Source organism: Arvicanthis niloticus, chromosome 18, assembly GCF_011762505.2.
Source record: "Arvicanthis niloticus isolate mArvNil1 chromosome 18, mArvNil1.pat.X, whole genome shotgun sequence".
Taxonomy (NCBI): domain Eukaryota; kingdom Metazoa; phylum Chordata; class Mammalia; order Rodentia; family Muridae; genus Arvicanthis; species Arvicanthis niloticus.
Window position 1 is genome coordinate 45439211 of NC_047675.1, and position 8127 is coordinate 45447337.

Here is an 8127-nt window from a genome sequence, read left to right on the forward strand (position 1 = left end):
ACAGAGAACATCTGCTGTCCTTGTCCTCAGTGTTCCAGATCGAGGACTTACTCGGACGAGACCGAGACACCAGAGCAATAAAATAATTGACCTGATTCTCTTTTTAATGCAGACTCTGCTGAGCCATGGAACTCTTTATTGTAAGAGGCAGTGCTTTGCCCTGCTTGCTTTGCTGGCAATAAAAATGTTGCCTTTTGTGCCCAGTGTCCCTCCTAGTGAACTAAATTGGAAGAACACACAGGGACAATCTGGTGTAAATTTAAAGCAGGTCTAGATGAGAATCCAGTGGTGGAGGAAGTAGTCCCAGCAGGACTACGAGGCTGAGACACCCTAGCACGGGTGTGTTTTGGACACAAGATTGACCTGAGTCTGATTTAGCTCCACTGCAGCAGGTAGGTTTGAACCAGAGCCAGAATATTGATCTATACACTTATCACAAGAGCTGCTATTGACATTGATGGAGGGAGGGGTGGAGGGGGAGGATGGGAGGATGGATGAAGGGATGGGGAAGGGTGGAGGGGGAGAGGGAAGATGGATGAAGGGATAGGGAGTGGTGGAGGGGGAGGGGGAGAATGGGAGGATGGATGAAGGGATGGGGAGGGGTGGAGGGGGAGGGGGAGGATGGGAGGATGGATGAAGGGATGGGGAGGGGTGGAGCAGGATGGGAGGATGGATGAAGGGCTGGAAGGGCAGAGAGATAAGTGGAAGGGGTGGTAGATGGACACACTCATAGCTAGCCTTTTTGTCTGATGTCCCAAGGTGCTTAAAGTCTTGGGTTTTGAGCATCTTGAGTTACCAATCTGCTGCTCTGTGCTTGTACAGATTTGCTGAGAGACACTTTGGGTCAAGGTCAGGGTACCCTGAATATGGTCTTGATATCAGACAAGGTAAACACTTGTAAAGGAGGCAAAAGGTGGGACTCAAAATAAAAGCAAGTGTTGGATTTCTACAACAGAATCTTGTTTGGCTCCAAAAGACAGGTCTATGCACAGACTGAAACGCTCCTTTCAAAAATACAGCCTGAGTAAGTGACTGACTTAGTCTCCTGGCAAATAACTCCCCAGGCGACTGTAACAAGTGTGAATCATCTTAGACAGAACAAGTACCATAGACTGATGAACATGGAAACAGCAGGACTTACTCTATCACTCTGGGCCTCCCAGGTCAAGGCCCTGGCACTGCTGTTCTGGAGAAGGCTCTTTAGACTGTGGTCATCAGTCCTTGTGTGACAGAGAGAGCCTGGGAGAACTAGGTCCCCTTTCCTATAGGTTTCCTATAGGTACTAATCAACATACAGCCTCATCCCCTGCTAACCCCATCGCCCCTGGAGCTTAGCGTGATGACCTCTGAACTTGTAGGGAGGGGACACAGGCATTAAGTCCAAAACAATTCTCTTTATAGAGTTGTAAAAAAAAAATGTATGTGTATATATAAAAATTTTAAACTTAAAGGCAAACTTAACGAATAATAAATATGTAGTAATTTGGTGAACTAATGTTTAAATCCATTCAGTGATAAATATCAGAGCGCTCGTGGCACGATCTTCATCATGGAGTCCGTTTTCCCAGGGGACTGAGAGACAATGTGACAGCTTGACCCAAGCTAAATTCATCTGAGAGGAGAGAACCTCACTTGAGAAAATGTCTCCTTAAAATTGGGTTGTAGGTAAGCCTGTAGGTGCTCTCTCTCTCTCTCTCTCTCTCTCTCTCTCTCTCTCTCTCTCTCTCTCCAGACAGGGTTTCTTTGTGTAGCCCTGGGGAGCCTGAAACTCACCCTCTAGACCAGCCTGGCCTTGAACTCAAAGATGTGCCTGCCTTTGCCTCCCAAGTGCTGGGACTAAAGGTGTGCGCCTCTGCCACTGCCTGTTGGGTATTTTCTTATTTAGTGATTGACGGGGGAGGGTCCAGACCACGGTGCGTGGTAGCATCCCTGGGCTGGTGGTCCTGGGTTCTATAAGAAAGCAAATCGAGCAAGCCAGTAAGCAGCACCCCTCCATGGCCTCTGCATCAGCTCCTGCTCCAGGTTCCTGCCCTGCTTGAGTTCCTGACTTCCTCCAACAATGAACTGTCGTATGAAGAGGTGAGTAAAATTAACCCTTTCCTTCCCAAGTTGCTTTTGGCTAACATGTTTCAATCACAGCAAGAGAACCCCCCACCCCCGGACTGAAACACACAGGAGAGAGAAACCGCATGTTGTCTTCCCACAGACAGACAAGAACCACAGCCTCGAGAACGTTGTCACTGAGTCACTTGGCTTCCTTCCACTGTGACAAATCCCCAAGAGAACTTTCTAAAGGAGGAAGGGTTGATTTTCAGTCTTCGGGGAAGACAGGGAAATATCATGGTGGTAAGTGTGATGGAAAGGAAGAGAAGGGAGGCTGGAAGGGAAGGGAAGAGAGATCAGGGCTAGACACAGCTTTCAAAGAGATTCCCTGACTACCTACCCACTCACTCACCTACCACCCATTCACCCACTCATCCACAATCACCATCCACTCACTCGCCCTCCTACCCATACCCACTTACCCACACACACCCATCCTCCCACACACACCCACTTACCCACCCACACTTATCCTCCCACTCATACCCATACCCACACACGCACTCACACCCACACACACCCACACACAGGCACTCCCGATCCTAGTGCTTCCAACCAGGCCCCATCTTCTGAGACTTCTGTCACACCATCAAATTGTGAACCATTGATTAGGTCTGAGCCTCCACTCCCCTGTCAATGATTGATCCACCAGCGGAGGACCAAGCTCTGCCATTTGAGTCTTTGCGGGTGGATGTAGGATGCTTCATATCCAAGCCAGAACAGTTGCAAATCCCCTGGGGTCAGTGCGAGTCTGAATACAGGCATCCCGAGCTGGTAGCTGAAAAGCTCTGCTGTGCCGCCTCATCCTTTCAAGGCAGAAGAATTAATTTGCAAATATGTTTGCTGATTTGCAAAATGGACTCCCTTTCCAAGGTAGAGATGACAGCTTGCTGGCAAGTGCCCACGGGCTTCCGATTCCTGACCTGTTTATTCCTGCTGTCTGGGAAGATGATGGGGTGCAGCCCTGTCTGGCCTTCTGGACACCCTGGCGGGTTCTCTAAGGTCACTGCAGTAGTGTGCTCTGGGCAGCCCAAAGACCCTTTCGTATAGAGTCTTTGCAAAGTACAGAGATCAGGCCCAGTGTGGTGGTACATGTCTTTGATCCCAGCACTTGACAGCGAAGACAGGTGAATCTCTATGAGTTCAAGGTCTATATAACATATTCAAGGCCATTTGTTTACATAGTAAGACCCTACTGCATAGACCCTGGAGACCAACATGCTCTGGGCCTTTGGAATTAGAAGACCAGGCTCTTCCAGAAGACCCGATCTTCCAGGAAACCCTGAAGTTCCTGGCTTATTAAGCTGTTCTCTGTCACCTTTGAAAAATCCTTACGTTCTTATGGCCACCAAGTATTATGGCATGCAGTGAGTCCTTGAGTGGCATCATTTCTGGTGGCCCTGCATACAAGTGAGGAAGACAGAAATCTGGATGACAAAGGGGAGCAAGCTGACATGAACCAAGACCCCGGAGGATGCTCTGGCCCAGAGCAAGCCTCAGTGCACCACACACCTGTCTCCAGCAAGCCAGAGTGCTGGCTATAGTGGCTCTGATGTGCTCAAGAGACAATAGAAACAGGAAGTCCACAGCTACTGCTCAGCTCTGGACCCCACAACTTGTCTCTGTCCTTTGGAATGCCTGTGCTGGAGGCTGCCTGGCACTGGTCTGAGTTTGCTTTCTATTGCTGTGATAAAGCATCAGGAGCAAAAGCAACGTAAACGGGAAGCTGCTTATCGCATCTTACTGCTAGCTTATAGTCCATTATGCAGGGAAGTCAGAGAGTGGGGAACTGAAGCGGAAGCCATAGGACAGGGCTGCACACTGGCTTGGTCCAACTGCTTTCTTACAGCATCCAGGACCACCAGCCCAGAGGTAACACTGCTTGCTGTAAGCGGAGGGGGGGGGGGCCCTCCCAGCTCAACCATTAACCAAGAAAGTGCACCAGTCTTGCCCACTAGCCAGTTTTGTGGGGGAATCTTCTCCACTGAGTTTCTCTCTTTCAGAATGACTCTAGCTTGTGTCAAGCTGACATAAAACTAGTCAACACAGCTCTCCATGATTCTGACCCCCAGGCTGCTCAACCCCAGCCAGCAGCCGCCATCGGCTCCGGGGAGAATGTAATTGCTTTCATACCTTGCTAAGTCTGCGGGCACTGAGGGCTTTTGAAGATTAAAGTATCAAAAGAAGTTAATTATTTAAAGAAACACATTTGAAGTGGGGCAAACTGAACTTAGATTAAAAACCTGGCGGTCTAAATTGCCAATTAGCAGTAGCAAGCTCTTCACACCCAGAAAATCAGGAGCAGGGGCTGAGCTCTCCCTCCGGGATTCGGACTGATGCACCTTGACTTGGGTGCGCCGTTCCAGTCCTGTACATAGGGAAACCTAGGCACAGAGAGGTTGGGTGCCTTGCCTAGGGTCACACAGTTTCAAAAAGCAAGAACAGAGATTTGAACTCACACCTCTGTCCTTTCCTCAGGGTACTGCTGGGGTAGAAAGATGTACCCGTTCTTGGAGAAATCATTCCCTTGGGGCTCTCTCTAACTCTGGATGTTTCTATGCCTGCTACATCAATTATGAGGCTGAGAAATAACCCTTGTAGATGAGATGAAAAAGAAAAATAGCTTCCATGGTATCAGCGGGGACACTTAAGCTATCTGAAATTGCAGGAATGGCTCACGATGACTCTAGTAGGGCAGGGTCCATTAGTTATGGAATCAGTTGATGAACCCAGCACCAAGAGGAGCTAACATGATGCCTCTCCTCCCAGCATCCTGCTGGGCCTCAGTCATTGGAGCACTGCATTTCCATCTGGGCACACGACCACCACCACCACCACCACCACCGAACCTCATCATCCCTTCTGCTCGATGTTATTAAACACCCGGTGTTGATGAGATTTCTTTGGAGGACAAACCAGTAACTGTAGCTTAATGGGGAGTATATGCAATCACAGTTAAGCACTGAGTGACTGTATGGACCCATGTGCAGCTCTGCTCTGCCGCCTCGTAGCTGCAGATAGCTTTCTCCTCTATCGAAGCCCCTTTCTTAGCCAAGCCTGACACCTCACCTCCTGTGTGTCCCTGTGGAGGGAACAGCTTCATGACACCTCTCAGGTCAGCGGCAAACACCCAGCAAACTTGTGGCGTTAGAACTGTCATAGAGGGCAGTGGGTTAAAGGTAGCCTGCAAAGAACGCACTCGCCTGGAAACTTAGTGTGTTTCTCTCTTCCAGAAAATACCTCAAATAACATTTGACCAATACCTGGTTACCCAGTGGTCTGTTCAAGTTGACGCATGAAATTAGATGCTCTGTGATGGGCTACTACACAAATGTAGAGACTAACATGTTAACCTTCTACTGAGCAGAGGTCTGTGTGTCTCCCTGTAGCACAGAGGTTGTCTCTTAGCCTCCACACATGTGCTACGGCATGCATGCACACATGAACACGCATGCACACACACCCATTCACCTGACTGCCCAGACAAATATGGACACATCAGACTCAGCCCAGGCATTGCTACAGCCTCAGAAGATTCCACTTCCACACACCCCCAACATTACCTCAGACAAGGGCTTCTGAACACGGGCCATCCTTGTAGCATGCTTGTAATTTCTTGTCTCTTTCAGACCCTCGCTGCCCCTATGGGGCCATAGGAGGGAGTCGGGGATCCATCCTGGGGGGTTACTTGCCCACCCCCAGCTTCACAGGCTTCAGCTAGCTCTTATACCTACTGAGGCCAACTCTTCCAGGCCGGGGAATTGGGAGGGAGTTGAATAATCCAGGAAGCCCCTGAATATTCTTCCAGAGTGACTGGCATCCACATTCTACCTTGCAGGCTGGCATCTTCTTTGGGTCCAGGCAGATTTCAGTAAAGATGAACTCCAGGGTATTTGGGGTACTTCATTCCTTTTTCTTTAAAATTCTTTAATTTTTTTTTTTTTTTTTTTTTTTTTTTTTATTTACGTGTATCTTTGTATCTGTGTAGGTATTTGATGTGCAGATGCTCACTGAGGCCACAAGAGGGCCTCAGATCGCCTGGATTTGGAGCGACAGGTGTTTGTGATCTTGGCATAGGTCCTGGGAACAAAACCTAGGTCCTCCACAAGTGCTCCTAACCACAGTGCCAGCCCTCCAGCCCCACTTAAGGTAATTTTTTGTGTTTGTTTGTTTGTTTTTTGGGTTTTTTGAGACAGAGTTTCTCTGTATAGCCTTAGCTGTCCTGGAACTCACTCTGTAGACCAGGCTGGCCTTGAACTCAGAAATCTGCCTGCCTCTGCCTCTCAAGTGCTGGGACTAAAGGCGTGTGCCACCACTGCCCAGCTTTAAAGTAATTTTTAAACTGTGGTAACATATACATAACATGCCTTTTGCCTTCTTACTGTGTCAGAGAGTGCCAATCAGTGGCACCTGGCATAGGTCACTGTTGAATAGCCTGTGTCTGTGGCATTTCTCATCACAGTGACCAAGCATCTAATAAGAGGCAGCCTCAGGGAAGGAGGGTTTGTTTGGGTTTGTGGTTTGAGGGAATATGATTCGTCATGGAAGGCAGGCACGGGGCCACAGCTGGACCTCACCTTGTATCTTGGCAGAACAGGAAGCACAGAACGAACAGGAAGTGGGGTGGGTCTATAAAACCTCAAAGCCCATCACCAGTGACCCACTTCTCCAGTCCTAAAGGCTTCACAACCTCCAGCAACAGCGCCACCACCTGGGGAAAAGTGTTAAGAGACATGCGCCTGTGGGAGACAGTTTGCATGAAGACCATAGCAACTGCTCATCTCTAGAACTTTCCCTGCTGGCAAAATTGAAGGTCTGTCGTCACTGATGACAGTCTGCTGTAGTAATTATTTTAAAAAGCGGCCGCCGGTCAATCTGACTGTCTAGGCTGCAGCGTCTCTGCCTAGATCAGATGCCATGTTCCGTGGCCAGAGGCCACATGTGCGCCACAGCTAGAAACGGCCAGCCAGAAACACGAGCCCTGCCACCCATGAGACGCCAGCGTGGGAGATGGCTCTGCCAGTCTTCCACGCTGTCTCTGCAAGGCTGGGCATTCCCAGACCATCCCGCCAACCACTCGGGCTCGTCACAGATGAGACTCTAATGCTTAGATTATCCAAAGGCTTGTATATTTGGTAATGATCAATAACAAGATGCTCATACAATCAGAAGTGTAAGCCAGTACCCAACCTAGATATACCAACTACCTTTGACTGCTACAGACAAGCGAACATCAGCCTCCATGCCCCCCTTTCATTCTCTGTCTCTCTCCTAGCTCCTCCTCTTCCTTCTCCTCTTCCTCTCCTTCCTCCTCCCACCTTAGCTCCTCCTACAACAGTCAACCTCTGTCCTCCAGAAGGACCCCATCTCTGTGGGCTTATGTCACTGAATGTCTCTGAGGTCCCTTTCAACAGCAAATAGCCTTGAATGAATGAAGTGTGATGTGGTGATATATTTTAATGAAATACCTCTTTCATTCTAAAAGCCTGTAAACTTTTTTTTTTTTTTTTTGAGACAATCTGTCTGTGTAGCCCTGGCTGTCCTGTAACTCACTATGTAGATCAGGCTGGCTTCAAACTCAAAAATATCCGCCTGCCTCTCCCTCCCAAGTGCTGGGATTAAAGGTGTTCACTACCATACCCAGCTGTGAGCCTGAGACTTCTGCTGGACCTCACAGCCAATAATATACTATAAAATCACTTAAGACAGCCTGTCCAGGCTGGTGGTGGTGCACACCTTTAGTCCCAGTACTCAGGAGGCAGAGGCAGGTGGATCTCTGAGTTGGAGGCCAGCTTGTTGTTCTACAGCATGAATTCCAGGATAGCCTGAGCTACACAGAGAGACCTTGTCTTGGACTCCCCACCTAAAGACTTAGCCTACTGCCCTATGAAGTACTCACCCTGCTTGTTTAGCTGCCTTTAAGAGATTAAATGTAACACCCAACTTTACTATGCCCAGGATTGCCCACACAATCAGCGTCTATAAGCCAACCTAATGCACAGATGTAATCTTATGTGCATTTCC

General features: G+C 48.8%; 1 long non-coding RNA gene across 2 annotated transcripts; it reads left to right on the plus strand.

Annotated features, from left to right (window-relative positions):
- On the plus strand, positions 1 to 7499 carry LOC143434993 (uncharacterized). Of its 2 annotated transcripts, none has more exons than XR_013104933.1 (6): positions 1 to 392; positions 1513 to 1665; positions 2011 to 2079; positions 2207 to 2346; positions 6092 to 6252; positions 6696 to 7499. It is a non-coding gene; the product is annotated as an uncharacterized LOC143434993 (long non-coding RNA). The 2 variants fall into 2 exon arrangements; XR_013104934.1 differs by having other exon boundaries at positions 6701 to 7499.
- The last annotated feature ends 628 nt before the right edge of the window (positions 7500 to 8127 follow it).